Source organism: Poecilia reticulata, linkage group LG10 (genome assembly GCF_000633615.1).
Source record: "Poecilia reticulata strain Guanapo linkage group LG10, Guppy_female_1.0+MT, whole genome shotgun sequence".
Taxonomy (NCBI): Eukaryota; Metazoa; Chordata; class Actinopteri; order Cyprinodontiformes; family Poeciliidae; genus Poecilia; species Poecilia reticulata.
Window position 1 is genome coordinate 22,205,559 of NC_024340.1, and position 19,870 is coordinate 22,225,428.

Below are 19,870 nucleotides of genomic sequence, written 5' to 3' on the forward strand. Positions count from 1 at the left end.
CAGAAGCGTTATACATAATATCGGGGTCCTGAAGTGACTTATATAACAGCAATTAAGGTATTATCCATTCATCTTGAATTGCTGCTGTGACATGTCAAAATTCTCCTGAGAAAACCTTCATAAGCTCACTGATGAGGAAGTTTAAGATGTCAAAGCAGCAATCTTTCACAGGCTTTCTTTGTGCAGGACTTAAGGTTTTAGTCTAAATCTGGAGGAGCTGGGAAACAAAGCAGTCTATAAGGTGAGATGACTGTTCTGTCTGGAAACATTTTTCATGCACCGGGTTTGATTCTTATGCAACAAACCCTGATGCAGCTTGAAAGTCCCTGCAGAAACAATCGGCATTATCCCTCATCGAAGTTACACATTTTTCCCCTCTACAGAATTTTCTGAAGCCGCAAAATTCAGAAAACTGAAAACAGCAGTTCATACAAGATGTGGCATGGTAATGGTAAATGGCTTTGTACTTGCCTAGAGCCTTATCAAGTCCAGAGGACCCCAAAGCACTACAGTCAGAAAACACTACAGTCATTCACCCATTCATACACTCACTCATGATGGTAAGCTACTGGATAGTAGCCACAGCTGCCCTGGGGCAGTCTGACAGAGGCAAGGTTGCTGTGCACCGGTGCAACCGGGGCCTCTGACCACCACTAGCAGGGAAAGCAGGTGAAGTGTCTTGCCTAAGACAGAGGCGGGTAGAGTGGGGATCAAACCAGCAACCCACTGATTGCGGAGTAAACTTCTACCACCATTGGCACCATCGCCAACTGTCTTAAAAGATTTGTGTGACTTAATGATGTTTTCATAGGCAATCTAAAAAATAAAAAATTCAGCAACAAAAAAAAACCTAACGTGAGTCACCTCAGGTTACTCAAATATGTGTCAAAACAGGCCTCAGCTACTGTTAAATGTTTTCACCTGTAATTGGATGTGTGTTGAGTGAGTAGATCTGTGCCAGACAGAAAGAGGTTAAACGGGCTGCACACAACTCCCTGTACAGAGAAACTATGTGTCGTTGCATCTCTGCCATCTCATCTCTGACGATTTTAACAACATGTCCTTCATCTGAATCGGAGGCATCTTGCCTGGTAAAAACAAAACCTTGCGTAATGCTGAGTTGGACACTTCTTCACAGAAAAACACTTACAGGTAGCCTGGTATGCAGAAGCCATGTCTGTTTGTGCAAATCATAACACACAAACAGATGTAGTTATTTTGCTCTTTTTTGTTTCGTATTCCAACAAACAAGAAGACATTGTAATACATAGACTTTCCAGATTTGTATGTCTGACTTTAAATTATTTGTTTGCCAAAATAAATGTATCTTAGCTTAATACTGAACTTTTACATTTAATCAGACAAAAGCTAGCTTTAATTAAGAACTAACTCTACATAACATGGACCCACATAAGGTTATATAATAACAATAAGAACAACAATGTTTCTTTGAATATTTCTCAAGTGTGACCTAATAGTCACACTTGACCTTTCTATTGTGTTGGGAGGTCGATGCTTTGAGCTCCTTTTGGATGGCAGAACATCATGTTCTTCCATGGTTTATTGCCTTCCTGTGGTTTTCCGGGTTTGTGAACTTTGAGGATTGCTTTACAGCCGTTTAACCTGTTCCCAGCTGTGCAAAGCTATTGCAGATCAGAAAGCATTGTCAGCGAGCCAAATCTTTATGCTTCTCAATTGGCAGCTATGCTCCATGGCTAGGATTTTATTCAATTACAACAAAGGCCACCCCCTAAGCTTGCATGCTTTGCACTGTTGCTGGAAATCAGCAGCTTTTACAGGAGACAAAAAACCCAAAATAAACAGAAAAAAAAGAGAAAAAAACAGGACAGATTTGAAGGCGCTACCTTATGTAACTGTTATACAACAAGTCAAAATAAGAGGTTTCTTAATTGCTGGGGCAGGACCGTTCACGCTCTCTTTATTTTTCTGAACCCTACAATTAAAATTTTGTACTAGCAGACTAAGACCAACGTCCTTCATAGCTGAAGGCCAGTGGCACAAAACAAAGACCCAATGAGACACAAAAAAAGCTTCTACTATACTGAATGAATGGCAGTATTCTCTATGATGTATACTTTTTGGTCTTTAAATCGACACTAAGGCGCACTGGGACACACTGTGGACATACCTGTGTGGTGGGGATCGTTGTGGCTCAGCTTATTGTGACAATAAGTGGCCAGCATTTGTATAGTAAGTTATCAAGTCAGAGGACTCCAAAGTGCTTGACACAACATTTAGTCATTCATACAGATATTGAAGGTGGTGATCATTGAAAAACGTAAAAATCCTAGCACATCTTGTTTTGGGGGAATTACTTGTCTATTTTATTCAGTCTTCATCTAACAGGATGACTTTTGTCTTTCAGGGCTCCTGTGTGCAGCTGAGCTCTGTACTACCCCGTCCCATCCAGTGTTGTGTTTTCCAATCGGGAGAACTGTCCTATTTCTGTGACCCTGATTATGCATTTGTGTCAATAATTAATGCTTTATAATTGATTCTTCAGGTGAAATCCGCAATAGACAATGTCCAACGTTGACTCACTGTAACTGACCGTAAAATTAGTGGGATTATCGCTACAGTGTACTAGACGTCAAGGGAAAGCCCAGGATTATTGCTAGATCAGTGGATTACTACAGTTTTGGAGGCAGTTATTTTCACTTTTCGAGGTCATTGAATGCGACAGAGGCACGTCTTTAGCTTTCAAGAGTTTCTTTAGATGCATTAACAGTAATCTACAGTGGGTTAACAAACAGTCATAATGTTACACAAGTCAGACCAACCGTAATGCAAAGAAAAGTAACTAGGTTACTATTATAGCAATACATTTTATGGTCAGAGCCACAAATAAAAGCAGTCGGACGCAACTCCATGTGTGCTGAAACACATAAAGACGTAACGCACCATTTGATGCTGTGTTTCATATAATCCTGCACAGCAATTAAAGTGTTATTTTACTGCCAGACACAAAACCAGCTGAGAAACGGTGGATCCCAGAAACACCCCTCATATAAAGTCTCTGATCAGGTGACAAGCTCGTCTGGCGATTGGTGTAAACAAAGTAATAAAAAATTCTACCTTGAAAAAGTATTTACACCCCTTAAACTTTTTTACACTAAAACTACAAACTTTAATATATGGTTTGAGGATTTTATGTGACAGAGCAACATGAAGGACTGCATACATGTAAAGTAAAACAACATGATAGTTTTGGCACACAGAGATCTAAAACTGGTCTGCATTTATTTTTGCATTTATTTTTGACTCCCTGAGTCAAAACTGTGCAGAACCACCAAGTCTTATAATTGTTGCATCATCCAGCTTTGAAAATATGAATTGTTTTCCTATTAGTGGTCTTAGTAAAATAACTACAACTCATTCAAAGTGACTGTAGAGTGTGTGTGAAGGAGTAGACATGCAAGTATTTCTGCAAAATTGATTTCTGTTGGGTTTTAATCGCAAAATATTAGCACAATTTACATGTCAGAGTCATGTGAGTGTCTACTGCCTCCTCAGTCTGTAAATCATTTGCTTCAAACTGCTAATTTGCAGGGGAGACATATCTATAAACACCATTCCCAGCTGCTTGTGTTCAGATAACTGACACCCTGACGGAAAGAAGGCCGAGCTCATGACAGCTTGTCGGTACGCAAGACACTCAATACCCAGTTTACGAGGACACTGACAGGTTTGTAGACTGCAGACATACATCTTAATGCACAAAGTAAGTACACGCTGCACCGCACTGCACATTCCAAATATTTTCAAATACAGCCTTGTCATGCAAAGCAAGCTTTCTTTTTTTCTAGTACATGCTTTGGGTGACATGCCAGCTGTGCAGAAAGCAAGAATGTAGGCTTGTCCAGCTTCATTAAAGCTTTGATTAAAACATACCTTCATGACAGGAGACAATAGAAGCAATGCTGATGTCAATTTGAATGCAATGTGTGATTTTGTGTCTGTCTGTCAACCTTATTTGGAGATAATACATTTTATAGTGTTTGAAGATTTTTTTCTGACATACTTCTTATACACAATAAAAGCAATATATATTTTGTAAATTGCAGGGATTAATCCACAAAACATTGGCTACGTGCTTTATTCCAGGCTTGCATATTCACTTTCATGGCTCAAATCTTTCATGGCTTTCCAAAACTTCAATGTGAGTTGGGTCTTGTCTTGTCCAAAGACAGTTTTTGGGATCACCCAATTGTGTCCAAGTTTCCAAACAGATGCTCCAAACTGTTACCCTAAGATTAAATAAATGGTTTGAATATTCAGAGAGAATTACAGACCGTCTAAGGCTCACACTGATCATAAACTGGGGAATTACTGGAACACCAGTATCACTGTCCAAAGAGCTGGTTCAAAATAAACATGAAGAAAAACCCTGCTCCAGAATCAACACCTTCAAGCTGCACTGAATTTGCAGGACAAGTCAAAAATCCTTATTCAAACAGATTTATGGTCCAAACATTGAGCTACCTGCTCACAGTGACAAGAAGACTATATTCTGAAATGGCAAAAGACAAAAGCACTTACAAAGTTTTGGGGCATTTTAAAGTCATCTTCTGATAGAAAGCCAATAGGTTTATGTGAATGTCCATAATTCAGCAAGGAAGATCAATGAATTAAATAGAACTATGCAAATATGTTGTTGACTGCCAATAACGAGTAGGTTTTCTGCAAGTTGCAAAAGAGCATTTATCCAAATGTCAGTGGACTCTTAAGTAAATATCTGAGCCTGTTTATTTAATTTTGACTCAATTGCGGATTATAGTAGATTAACAATAAATCAAAACTAGCGTGCTCTTTTCTTGCTTTTAAAAAGCCTTGCATGTGGCATGGTCATTCCAACCTTAAATTTGTATTTATTAAAACCCCCAAATTTATATATTATACGTTCAAGATTAACTCATAATCTCGAGGTGCATTTTCCCAAATTATCACCGGTCAGAATTTTAAATACCGCAAACAAGTTCTTGCAACATGACCATTCTTGTTGTGTTGCTTTAATGCACTGGACAAACAGTGGCAGGCCAGAACTGGTATCCTATATCTAGTTTGCATGCTCTCAGGTGAAAGAAACATTCAGATTAAACAAGCACACTTAGATAACCGGTCAGGGACAAAAGCAAATTCACAAGCTTTTAGTCTGCACGAATATGATGGACAGTGAAATGAAAAGCACAGTTGATCACATCCAGTTATGTGTATCCTACATGGAAAAACTATAAAACTATAAAGAAACTATGGAAAAAGCCTGAAATAAGATAACCAATATTTGGTTTAATACTGAATCTCAGCCACCTGAGAGAACTCTGTGTTTGTTGGAAGCATGCTGGATCTAGATGACCCTGTGTGGATTAGCTGTCCAACCACATGTTTACCTTCCTTCATAATCACTGAGCCTTTTAACCCAGAATTCTCGTTTAACCTCCCTGAGCCTGCAAAATGCCACATCAGCATTTCCAGAGGATATAGAGTATAAGGTCATTTTAAACTGAAATACATGCAATCGGCTGTCAAAATGCATCGAGGTAAGGAATTGTTTTGCGTCTCAGTGGACTCATTTAAAATGGCAGATTTGATGTTTAAAAAAGGAGCACAAATCACTGTTTAAACAGATTCAAAGGGGAAAAAAAGAAATAGTGTAAAACTTTTACTATATTTCATTTGTGGAAGGATATCCTCAGACTTTTGTGAAACACCAGAAATCAGAACATAAACCTGTTACCAGGAACACAGAAATCTTTTGCTAAGGCAGACTGTACAATGGGTGTTGCCAGGTAGGTCACTGGCCTAGGTGTTTATCATGTGCTTGGATTAAGCTGCTGCTCAAATGACAAGGAATATATAGCAGTCTCTCATTCATCAGGGTGAGATTACTACTGCTAAAACAGCCGTAACATTTAACTTGATCAAATGATAAATTATGCCTGACTGTGCCTGAATGCGATTTCTACTGTTGTTAGGGACTGATTCAGGTGTTAATGGAAAGCATTGCGTGCTTGGAATCAACTTTAGGTTCTAAAAACCAGGAGCATTGGTGCTCCTGGTTTGTTCACCTCAGAGAAAGAAAAACATACAACTTGAAATACTCAATGCAGATTTTTTTCTCTGGTGGTCTCATGTATTTTATCAGCTATCATAAAGCGATTATGTTTTTTATGCTTCTCTATCTTAGTCTAGTTTGTGTACCTCTAATAGTAGAGATTTTTCTTTCCAATGTGTTTTTGTTCTTTCACTTCACCTACTTTTCTTCCCGCCTGCAAAAGGCTAAAATAGCGATTTTGTTTAGTAGTTCAACATCTTTGATCCGGCTGCCAAAATGCCACCATGACCGCTCTAAAATAGAGAACAGTCATTCAAAACAGCCCTGCACTCAGTCAGAGTGACTCCAGAGAGAAACCGTTTTGGGGGGCAGGGCTTTAAAATCAGCAACTCCCGCAGAGCCAATCAAAAGTCAGCATGTGGTGCAGCCAAGCCTGTGTTGCATAACTCTGAGGCAGACAGAGATCAGTGCATGGACTGTCTCACTCTGCAGACTCAACAGTCTTCACACGCAACACTCCCCAGCCAAAGGTTTTGTGTACACACGCATCGCGTGTGTGTGCTAAACTGGGTGTGCTGACTTTGCCCTGATTCCCCTGACTAACTACTAATAGTAATTTAGTTTATTAAAAAAAACAACAACAGATTATTAAGGTCATCAAATAGTTTTAATTTTTGATGACTGTCTTAACACTTTTTTGTTTCTTTTGATTCATTGTCAAAAGTTTTTTTTAGGACTTTCTACAAGTGTGAAAAGTTGAAGAGAACTTAAAAAAAAAAGGTTTATGATGCTTACTCTCATCAGTGTGAGAGATATTTCTCAGAGATTCTGGCACACAGTGAAGTCATTGTCAAGTTCAAGAAAGCAGCTTGAGATGAGTTCAAGTTTGTGTCCAATTTTAGTGAACCTCAGTTTCCTGTTCTTAGCCGACAGGAGTTACACCCAGTGTGTTGTTCTGCTGCTGTAGTCCATCTTCTTTAGGCTTTCTGGTGCTGGGTGTTCAGAGATAATATTTTGCAGTATATTAGTGCTGCATTTTAATCCATACAACCCAAACTTACTGGAACATGAGAGGTGGTTTGCGTGAAATCAAGCGAATTAGAAATTCAGTCACTTAGAAGTTCTTTCTTCCATATTCTGATAATTGGTTTACACTTCAGTGGTTATTTGCATACTAATGCAAATCACTAATGCATACTAATTTGCATACTTTTTGTCAAGCAATTGAATGGCTGTACCTAATCTAGTGGGTAATAAGTTTATGTACAGTGTGACATTCACTCTTTTGAATCCAAACTTGACACTTATTATAGTTAACAACTTAAGAGCTACATAAAACTGCTGTGTAATGGCTACTCTTGTCTTATATAAGGTCTACAATTCCTCAAACTGATTTATGGAGAATGCCTTCCTAGCAGATTGCTCCAGTAAAAAATATAACACAGATCATTGTGTTTGATTCTTCACACTCTCATTCACATGATGAGCTATTTTATTTAAAAAAAAAAAAAATAATTCTTTGTGATTTATTGATGGTATAGAAGTTGAAGTCAGAAATAGTGGAACTATTTCCCTATTTCCAGGAGTTGATAGAAAATCTGTAGTTTTTGAAGTCAGGCAATCAAGGAGTCAATAATTACAATAAACATAATTAAATGATTTATGACTTCCTAAATTCTTTAAATTATTTTTTTTTCCAAAATGATGTGATGGTAAAAATTTATAGAATAACCAAGATATCGAGAAAAGTTTAAACTCTGTATAATTTCTGTGAGAAATTTAACCACAAGCCATAGGGAACAACTTGTTTTTCTGGTTGCTGATTGTCCAGGCTGATTGTTTTACACAAAAGACAGAGCAAAGACCACGTCAGGTCTGGAGTGAAAACACAGGAAGCAGTTGGCTGTGCAGAGAAAACAACATATGGAAAAATACAATGGTTGTTCCCTACGGGGCAAGGTTTGCATGGCCAAACAAGGTCGAGGATAAGCTCCCAATTCTTTGTCTCAGAGGCCCATATTAGCCAAGAAAAACATTTATTCTTCGATTATCTGTAAAATAGAAAATTAAAACGTATATAAGTGAATGCAAATATTCTGAGGAGTTGCTGCCTTGGAGTCTGATGCGTAAACTGCGACAAATTCCCTAAAATTAAAGGCTTTGTTTAGTGAAAGAAAACATCAACTGCTGAAATAAAAGTGCAAACCAGGACACTTTGCAAGATCAGAGTGCTCACCAAGCTGTAGTTGCTCCATATCTCTGTCATATCCTGTTACCTGAGCCGTCTACTAACAATAGTTTTTCTGGGTGTCACAGAGATTCAAATAAACCAAGGAAAAGGGCTTGAAATCCTTCTAGCTTTTCCTGCTGCGGCCTCAGCTGCAGTGTGGGACACACAAAGCACTATTCAGGTCTGACGCTGCATTTTTCAGGAGTTTCCTGAGGGAAAGCTGCGTCCTGGCTTACGGACAAAACAAACACACTCACTCTCTTCTTCGGTTTGTGGGCCTGAAACTCAGAAAGGAAGGATCACCGACCTACTTCACTGTCATTTCCTCTCAGCTGTCAAAGCATCGCTCGGTTCTGAAGAATGGGTTGCCTCCCTTATATCACTGGAAAAAGCCCTCCAGGCCCATGGGGCTCAACTGTGTGCCGAATCAGAAGATGAAACCACTGACCTTTGTCTCTCAGAAAGTAGGTAGCAAAGGAAAAAAAATAGCCTATTGTAAACTTGTCAACCTTCAGTCTAGACTTTTTTGACTGTCATGCAACAGCATTCACATCCCTCGACCTTTTTCCCATTTTATGCAACATCCCCAAAGTGGAATACATTTTATTAGAATCATATGCATTAGACCAAAGGAAAAGAAAAGTACATTATAAAATAATTGCAAAGTAAAGTAAAAAAAAAAAAAAAAATGTATTCACCAAATAATCTTAAAAGTTCTGTGTGCATTTTTATTCATCGCCCTTTCTTTGACAAATAACTTCTGGAGCTAACCACTGAACAAAGAAGCAATTTCAGTTTATTAGAGAACATCACAGAACAGCCTGAAGACGAAGGCAGACATGTCATGGATAAATATGTGTAGAATCTCTAATCATGATGAGGTTATGAGACAGTTTTTAAAGTTGTGATTGTCTCACAAAGCTCTGTTCAGTTGCATCATCCGAAAATCAAAACTGCCATGGCACAACAAACCAAACAAGTCAATGCCCTGCTGATAAGGACAGAATAACTCAGCAAAACAGCCATGATCACTGTTGTGACTCTGGAGGAGCTGCACGGGAATTATTAGTAGACTATTCCACAAATCGTGGCCAAAAGGAATAACTGCACACATTCAAAGACATATTTTTAAGTGTTTGCATCCAGAATCACATGCCTTTGTTGCTCAAATTATTTTTTACTCCATTTATTGACTGTTCCTGTAGTGAAAGAATGTGGGGTATGTTGTTCAATAGCTTTAAGTTGGAGGAGAAGAACAATGCAAGTTTTACGTCTTTTAAAGTGATTTGTTGCAGTCAAAAGATAGTAAGTTTTGAATAACATCCAAACAGGTCCATCCAATGTAGCCGTCTAAAGGTAAACAGGAGGGAGATAAAAACATTCCTTCTTGCTTGTTTGTTCCATTCCTATAAATGTTTTCCTGGAACTCTTGATCGGTAAGGAGAACAGAGTTATCTTCTCACTAACATTCAGTTACATCATTCAGTCAATGGACTTTTTTTCAGAATCAGTGGATCCACAGGAATTATGCACACCTTCTTTTGAATCATTTTACTAACTTGCATCTATGCTGACAAACTTTAAGAACAAACAAAAGACTATACATGTTTAATTTGAAACAGTATTTACAAACACAATGTTTAGTACTGATGAAATCCTCCAGGTTTGCTTATTGCAGGTTTGACCTGTGGTATTTCTTTCTAAACATTTTCAGCTGCATCAATGCAACTGAGTTATTTACCTTTGCCTTCCTTTATTTACTCCTTCCTGGTGGATATCTTGTTCTATTTCAGCTGTGTTGCTGTTCTGTTATCTAACACCAGATTGCTCTGCACTTGATTTGGGCGGGTCTAACTGTTAATATGTAAACTCCAGAAACTACGAATCCAAACTGGAGTCCTGGAAGAATTTTTTTAACATTTTGTTCTTAATTTCAGCACGTTCGAGTCTGTGGTGTCGAACGAACTGACCTATATTCGTCCACATGTTGCATGTTAACCTCCATCTAATCTCTGGCTCACTTAATTTGTTTTTTTGGGTCATGTGAACCATGGCGAACAGATCATTTTTAGCTGACCTTCATTGGGTTAAGTGTGTTGGAAGTGTGCCAATACAATGTAGTGAAATGAAGTGTTTTGTGTTTTAAATCATGAAACGTTTTCCACCAAAAAGGAGGAAGATAAATATTTGGTATTTTTAATTGTTTCTTAGATTTTTTTTGTGTCCGTTATTTTTTTGTTCTGGCTAAACTTTAGCAGTAGTTGATGCCCCTCAGACAACAATAATCTATGTGGAGCAGATGTCAGCTTGTTTCTTGCCGCATCAGACCTTGTCTGGGCAGTTGCACACAGGACAGACAGGCATTTTAATTTCTTTCCTTTTCTTAGAGGTACTGGTATGCTTTGTGTTTGGGTTTAAGCAGAATGAATCTTTTTATATGTTTGCTATACAGCCATGTTGTCTTGATTTTAGTTCTTTAATGCTGATTTCTTTGTTCACTTGTGTGGCTGTACTTTACTTTGGTGATATATTTTTACTGCAGACTTGAAAAACACACAGGCGACAGCTACAATCAAGAAGAGATTACAAGTTGTACACCTGGACAAGAGGGAAAACTAGAGATACATTGATGAAGCTGTTTATGGGAATGGAAAATCAAGCCCTATATTGTGTGTATTTTAATTTACTTCCATTAGGTCTATTACATTCTATTTTATTCTATGAAAACCAATTTTTGTTTCCCTCTGTGTCAGTTTAGTTCAGTTCATCTCAAGTCATCTTGATTCAGTTCAATAATTTTTTTTATGTTGTCAACGCAAAGAATCCATAATAGGACCAGAGATTAAAGGTAAAAAAAACAAAACAAAAAAACACTTCCTGTGTATCAAGAAGGAAATCTGTGTCAAGGTAACGTTTCTAGCAACTGGTGTTATGTAAACTATTTTGTTCTTGCAAAATGTACAGCATGTTCACTTAAGGTGTGCCTGATCATTAAAGACACATTAAATTTACTTTGCTCCATACTAACGAGACAGCTGTCATGGCTCGATCTTTATTGTTGTTGGTGTTTTATATGGACAAGCCAGTTTATTCCAGATATCTTTTGTGCTTCTTTGCAATGAGCTCAAATGTAGTTTGCAATCTGATGGAGTTTATGGGTAAAAAAAAAACTATCATTTATCGCCCAACATTGTAATCTTCACCAACGCAAATTTATGTAAGCAAGATAAATATGTTCACACTGGAGCGTGGTTTATTTAGTTCTCATATAGAGAGAACTTCTCAGTTTGTTTTTAATTGGAGAAAGCTAAAGTTAGCTTTCATTTCAAAGGTATGCTGCAGGACATTTGCAGTAAATTTACTGTGGTAGCTGCATTAAAAAATGTCACATAAAAAGCAGAAACATTACGATTTAATTTGAGAGAAAATCCACGGAGAGTTTTATATTTCTCTTTAAATTACTTTACTGGCTGAGGAGAGTAAAACAACAGATGCTAACATATGACACCCCACTATCAAAGTTTGAAAGCGCTAAACACACTGACAGGCATCCCATTTATATACCCATAAAACCAGTCAATGAAAACAGCTCCTGAACCGAAAGAAAGGCATTTAATGAGCCTCGAATCCAGGGTGTGTGAAGTGGAGGATTTGTTTGCAGCTTAGATCTCAGTCTCACCGAAGCTGCAATTTCTAATCCACTTTAAAGCCGTTTTACAATCCACCAAATAACTAATCTGAAATAAGATTTAGAATCAAACAAACACACAAAGCTGCAGGGAAGAAATCCTCATGAGAACTACTTCTCTGGGAGCTTCATTTTGATGAATTGTCCTATTAAACAAGTGCGTTTCACAGAGTGCACAAACAGAGAATGTCATCTTTCACGAAAATGACATTGCGTGTTACCAATTCTGTTCATGTAGGAGAGCTTTCATAACACAACAGTGGAGGTCATTGTTTGTACTGGTTGAGGCAGCATCATCGGGATGCGCCACTGATGTCAACTGGGGCAAAACAGTCTAAATGCTTAGGCAAAAGTGAGTCACAGACTAATAAATGTTATAATAGCGCTTTGTTCCGAAAAACAGTTTAGAAAAGGGACCAATGAAAAAGCTTGAAGAAATGCTTTGAACATTTCTGAGATTCTATTGCAGCAGCACTGTGGGAAACTAAACAGAACCGATTTTAAATCACAAATGAACTGATTTCAGTCAGAGAAATTAAATAAAACAACTTGTCATGTTAATCGTTCTACTGTTTAGAATGGCCCAGCAACTTTATTTGCTTCAAGAAACAGTGTCCTTATTGAAAAGTGTTCAATGTTAGAATTGATAATGTCATTGTTTGAATATTTGCCAAATCGACCTCCAAACAACAAGCTAGACTTTGAACCAGCTGGACTACAACAGCAGAAGACCACACTGGGTGCACCTTCATTAAAACAAGAACAACAAGGTGAGACTGCAATTCACACGGGGTCAACAAAACTGGACACTAGCATAATGGAAAAACTTTGCCTGGTATGATCAGCCCCAACCTGTACAATTGAGAAAATATAAGATTCAACAACAACAACTAAAAGAAAACATAAAAGCATAGATCTGTCCTGCCTTGTGTTGCGGTTCAGACAAGTGGATGAGTATTTTTGATGACCATGTCCATTTGTTTGGTAGTACAATGCACCAATCTTCTGATGGCTACACTGAGTATGGTAACACACCATATCACAAAACTCAAATCAACTCAGACTAGTCTGTTGAATGTGGCAATGAGGAACGTTTCCAACACAGAAATTTATACCATAGAATTTTTGCCATGCAGGAGATTTTCCCTGTTGTGCTAGTGACAGTCTAATTTATAAAGTAAATCAAGTCGATCTAAATTGCTAAACCACCTCACTTCTCTGTTTGGGATGTAGAGATATGTTTAATATATTACAACTGTTATACCTGATACCCAAATAAACACAGCATAAAATCAGTCTGTCTTGCTGTGTTTTCATTTTATTTCCCCTCAGGAGGTTTCAGAAACCAGACTGTGGGAGAAAAAAACCCAACAACAACAAAGAAAGAAAACACTGTTGGTCTCGTATGTCTTTAGAAAAAGAAGAAAAAAAGACTGTGTTATTTTTGCTTCATCTTTTCCAAAACAAAATCGTTCTGTAACAGAATATTGAACACGTCTTCCATTGTGATGCCACACCTGATGAATGAAAATGCTCAATTAATGAGCATTTCAGATGCGCCTATCAGATGCGCTCCACACTTTCTGGTGTGGAGCGCATCTGATAAGTTAGGCAGAATCAACAGTCTTTAGACAGTTTAGTCAGACGAGCAACAGTCTGCAATTTCCTAACTTCCCAGTTGATTCTGCTCGGTGCCAATGCTCTCAGTGTTGGTGGTCCAAAACAAGAATGACAGACTGACTGTTTCAAATTGAAGGCTTTACAATCCCCCAAATAATCTCCTATGACAGTAAAATGCAAACTGTCTACTCATATTTTAAACCAATAAATCTTTTGTTGATTTAAACGTACAGCATAATAACACATGTAAGTACATACTATGAAACAGCAGTTTTATATTCCATTCCTTGATAAATGTGTCCTGTCTGATAGTGTGAGTTCATGTTTTCTTCTCTGTCTTTACAGTTTTGCACATACCTCCAGGTTTTTGCCGCTCCCTCTTAGTTTTTGATGCTCCTTTGATTATTTCAGAGGTTCCGTTCTTTAAGAAAGGAAATACTTTCCTCAAATGTGAAATCAAGTAGGCACTTACAGAGGAATGTGTTGGTCTTCTTCTCTATGTCTTCTTGTTTCCAACTCAGCACAGAGGTTCTTATTCCGTTACAATTTAGGTCTGGGGTCTAAGATTGCCAATCGGCGATGAATTCATCTGGTGAATCAATTCTTTGCTCATTTGGCTTTTTGTCTTTGAATGTGATAATGCTGAGAGATTCAGTGACGGCCTATATTCAAGTTCTCTGGTGGAGGCCACCATATCCATATTAATGAATAATGTAGAGGTATATCAAAGATTTCATCCTGACATGCTCTCTAACAAGGGGTACAGGGTGTTTGAAAGGCCTTCACAGCATCTTCAACAATACTTAAAATTGGGTTTGAGCTACTTTTCCATAATTAACCATTTGATTTACAATCTGTCTACCTTGACGGTTTGTTGCTGAAAAGCGCTGCTTTATTTTCCTGAAAACACTTCACCCGTTCAGGTGAGTAAACTCCACACATTTATGTTCATAATGACAACATGGGAAAGTTGTTTCTCTGGAATGGAACAGTGTTGTTGAAACAAAGAGTTGAGAAAAGCAAAAACACTGTTCCTTCACCAAAGACCAACTCATCCATGCACAGTTGGTTTGATGTCAACTTGTGATAATGTAAAACTGTTGATGAATTCATTCATCATTTCCCATACAGACCGCATGCTGACTCTCTGGAACAGCACTCAGAAGGAGACTCCTTCAGGCACCTCTCTATATTTAGACAGCTGCACACATCATCCTGCTCTTAGCTATACTTTAGGGTTATAATAGATTAAATAAACCCAAATCCTATTGCATAACATGAGCATAAGAGTAAACACAATTTGAAGCAAGCTTTATTTATAATAACTCTAATGCAGTAATAATCTTTCAATGAGCCTAAAAGGAATTACAGTGGGTTTTTTTTATTGCCAAACTTTAGTTTTACCAACACACTTTGGAACAATAGCCACCAGGCACTGCGTGAAAGTAGACTTTGACCAGCTTTTCTGTTGAAAGAAGCTGTGCCAGGACTCCTGGTGACACACATCTGTGCTGAGTTGGATTTCTATTGCTGACCAGGGCATGACCCATTTTCTTCTCTTTTACTTCTTTGTTTCTCAGTTAAACCCCTGGGAAAGACTGTAGACTAAAACCCCATCCAAATAGCGGTGTACCATACAACAGCTACCACCTCCTCCGCTTTCAGTACATGAAAGTACAAACCAGTCCCACAGGCTCAAGAACTTCTATTCTGGGTTTCTGTCATGAGCAGGGGAGGAATTTCTTCATCAGATTTTGTCTGCCGATTATGGGTTTCCCTCTGCAGCTGTTGCTATAGAGATGAAAGCAAGCTCTGACACAAACACTGCAGACGGAGGTGACGTGAGAAGTGAAAGGAAACAAGGACTCATCCCAGTTTTACACAGGATTCTCTTAATACTCGCCCTGGGAAGGATGTTGCATTTTGGTGTCTCACGCTGAAACTGGGTGTGGACGAAGCTGGAGAAGAAATAAAACACAAGGGTGTGTGTTTGTTCCAGGATAACGCTTTTTCCCCTGGTGTGTTTGCCTCACCTTTTTTTCCCCTTAGGAGCGGAGATGCACAAACTACATATATTTAACCCAAAAATGATCAAAGGCAAAAGCACCGATTACACATGGTTCTGAAGATGACTGATACTTACAGAGCTTGTGCAAACACCCATTTCACTCTCTAAAAAATAAACATATTCTCATAATTCACAGACATAAGAACAAACACAATCGTTAGATCCCGCCAGGTCTAATAACCTGATGAATCAGCAATCCTCATCTATCCTTTGAAAGTAAACCTTTGTGATTTAATATATCGGCATTTGCTGTTCAAACATTCTTGCAACATCAGAGTATACAACGTTTCGTGATTGGTTACTTCTAAACAGTAGACTTTGAAAACAGGAATACTTCAAACATGCTGATGATTAGACGGAATGCAAATGAACTAGCACATGTCAAGACTTTGTGACATGCTTACGGCATTTTTCGCTGAACTAACATTAGATCAGAGTTTTTGTTTGATTTTATGTTATTTTAAACAAATAATTTTTTTTATTTTTTCTCAACTTGTTTAGAAGGATTGACAATGATTTTATACAAAATACATGAAACTATGTGGTACAAATGCTGATGAGTTGGCAACATAGAGAAAATGAATTTTCACCTTTTTTGTGCTGACTAACAATGTGTGTGTTGAAGATCTAAAATCCTTTTTTTTCTTTGCCACAGTTCCCACAGCAGGATGATTTAGCACATGTGCAGTAAAGTGGGTATTAAATTGATATTCACACACAGTCACAAACCTTCATGCACTTCTTTCATTTGTAAGCATATTTAATAGGCACACTAATCTGAAGTAATTACAGTCTTAATCATGCAAAATGAATTGTAATGACTAGCATCAATGTGATTTGAATCTATAAATCAACTAAGTTACCAATCAATTCACTGTCTTATCCGTGCCTCAGTTGCTCTCTCTAAACATCTATGCAATGTGTTTGTGTAAATTTGTTTCAGCACATTAGCAGTTTGATAAGCAAATGTTTCTTTAATCACAATGTTTAAATGCTGATTGGATCCCATAATTAATCCCATAATCATCCTGCAGCTGGTGTAAGAACAAGGAGTGACCTGCAAGCAAGTATGAAACATTAAAGCTCATAACAGTCTTGCATTGAAAAAATTTAAATAATGTCCTGGTTTACAAAATGAGAACACAAATTGGTTCCAAACTTTAGTTATGCAACAGACATGCTTGTCAAAGTGCATGGCCTTGAGCAAGTTTTGTCCTGTGTGTGTGTGTGTGTGTGTTGGGGGGTGTGTGTGGAGTATCTGACTGCAAACAGATGGTAAAGCAAACATGCCAGGATGATCTCTAGCCCTAAACACACAATGGGATAATTTGGCTGGATAAAATATAGGTTTTGAAGTTAGGCTAGAGTTAAAAGTGCTTTCAGATTTGGAGGAAGAGGTGGGTTGTTAGGTAATGGAACCAACAGACTGTCAGGTGACTGCTAAGTCGTCGGCTTCCAGAAAATGTAAAACATTTTTTATTCTGCTCTCCATCACATACTCATTGTTGATGCTAAAAGTGGTTTTAATGAAGTAGCGCAATGTGAGGAATGAGTAAGGCAGCAGAGAAAAAGAAACAGGAAACTAGTACACAATTCAAATTATGAAAAGTGCTGTGCAATACCAAAACAATAACAAAGAAAACATTAAAACTGCCAGGAAAATGAAAGATAATAAATATCAATACATAAAGAGCAAGTAGAAAATACTAAAGGACAAAAATATAGCCAAAAGAAATCATGTACAGTGATGCTAGGATAGATCCTTGAGGATGAAATATTTCCAATTGCAATAGTGAAAAATCTTCCCAATTAAGAAGATATAACCTCTGAGGATGAACAGCCTTTATAACAACATTGGAGGATAAGAGTGCGATAAATTATATTCATGGATACACCAACATCTAAGAAAACCTAAACAGCATGCTTGCTTCTTTTTCCAGACAGCAGCATGTCACTGCAGACATTTTATAAAACAAAGTTGGTACAATAGGCCCTGAAATCTGGCAGGAATTTCTTCAGCATATTTGATTATGTTTTTGTTTTTTTAATTCAAAATAAAAACAATGCAGGGATGCAAATAATGAATGAAATGCAAAAAATAACTTCCCTCATGAGAAACTGTTTGGATAGATTTCCTAGAAAACAAAACCAAATTCTTTTGTGTAAGATGAAATTATTTCTCAAACCTTCCTGGGAACCTACTTAATATTGTCTGCTATTTGTCACCGGTTTGACCCATTTTTTATCTATACAACAGCAGAAAACAGCATGAGTCATTTCATGGCGCTTTATCAGGCGGAGATCTTGCGATTATAAAGCACCAAAGTCAAAAGCTTTCCTTTGAGCAAATTCCCAGTGACAGCACTTAGGATAAAATCAGACAGACCACCTGCTGTGAATCCACTTGTTTTACACATGAGACACCACATGGCCTCTGCCTCGAAATGATGCACAGCGACAGCCCAACAAGTGCTGGTGGTAAACACAGTCAGAGCACTGTCTTCGAGAAAAAGTGGACTCACGCCGGCACGGCTCGGCAGCATGTGTTTAAAGTCTCGCGGAGGCAGCTTTGCAAGCACAAGAACAAAATGTGACTTGTTGACCTGCGTATTCAAGAGCACGTTCCCCATGCAAGTCTAACGTTGTTTAAAGTGTTCCCGGCGCTTGTCACTGGTGGTGTGTTGTCAGCGCCATCTGGCACTGTTTACCCTGTTCGGCTCTGCTGGCTGATATTCAGGATCTGGCGTTCAGTTTGCCCTTTGCAACACTGTGTATCCATAGCTCTGGTGTTGTTTGGTGTCTGTCAGTTATTTGGTCTCTGTTATGCAGATTCAGGAATCAGTATTTACTCTATGATGAAATACCAGAAAAACTGAATCATCGGCATGCCTCGTCATAGTTTAGGCAAAACAGTACTGAACCGCGAAGTACAACTGTAGCTAAGTAACAGAGGCCACACTAGAAACTGTGACTGAGAGAATGAGGCTGGATCAGTCGTTTTCATACCGCCTCTGTCGGTGCGCAGGGACGGGCTGAGCTGCTTTCAGCATGAGTCATATATACCCTGATTACCAACTGCACCACATTACTCTATGGTAACTGTATACACACACAAGGTGGCCGGAGGTGACAGTGCAAATAGAAGGCAGCACCTTTGTTTACCACAAAAGAGTACAAGGCGGGCGACCTCCAAGAAACTGGCTCCCTTCCTGTGAGTGGAGCACCCGATTATCATATCACTTCTGCATCCTGAGATAGAGACTCCCAGGACCCTTATTTCTTCACTGATCTCTGCTTCAAAACCCCACCCATTTCTGTTGCATGTGTGTTTTTAAGTGTTTTTATTCTCACCTCTCCTATTTGGCTTTCTCGCTTATTCTTTAGACACATTGCTTTCTGCTACTCCTTTTTTGTTTGTAGCATTTACGTCTTTAACGTTACTCAACATAACACCTTTCCAAATTTAGTATGAATATTTTATTCCTTCTCTTTTATTGATTTGACTTACGCCCTCTGCTAGTGCAGACCTATTTTGAGAGAGAAAAAAATGCACCAAAGGGAACCTTAACCCTTAAAATGATGAAGGTATTGCATTTATTTTTGCCATAATGTGATGAGATAAATTTATTAATCTCAAAATGTAACAGATACATTTTTATTTTACTGACCAGATGAGTTGCCATGGAGGCATCATTTTGTTTTCCACATGCCATTTACTGGCAGACTGGGCTATAACTCTAGTACTCATTTTATACAATCTAGAATTGAACAGCATGGAAGTTGCCTCAACCAGCTGTTGGAGAATCTGCTATCATTATGTTCAGAGAATGCTCAAACCTGCTCAGTGGCTTTTCTATTTATAGCAAAATATTAAGACCCACTTTCATCCACAGTACTTAGAACTTAGCACTTCATTTTACTCCTTAGTAGTGGATGAAAGATGCTTAAGGGGAATCAAGGAATGTCCTGAGGGAAATTGTAGACCTCCATCTGTGGAATGCGTTGTAATATCTATTTCAGAACAGTGTGTCTAGATTAAGACTGATTTATTTAGGCTTAAACAAAGAAGAAGGCCCCACAAAAGGCATTGCATTACAATATGGAGGGTGAGGTTTAACTGTATAATGACCCAACAAATTAGCTTTCAACTGATTAGTGTTGGTGTTTGCTTTCTTCAGATTTTAATATATA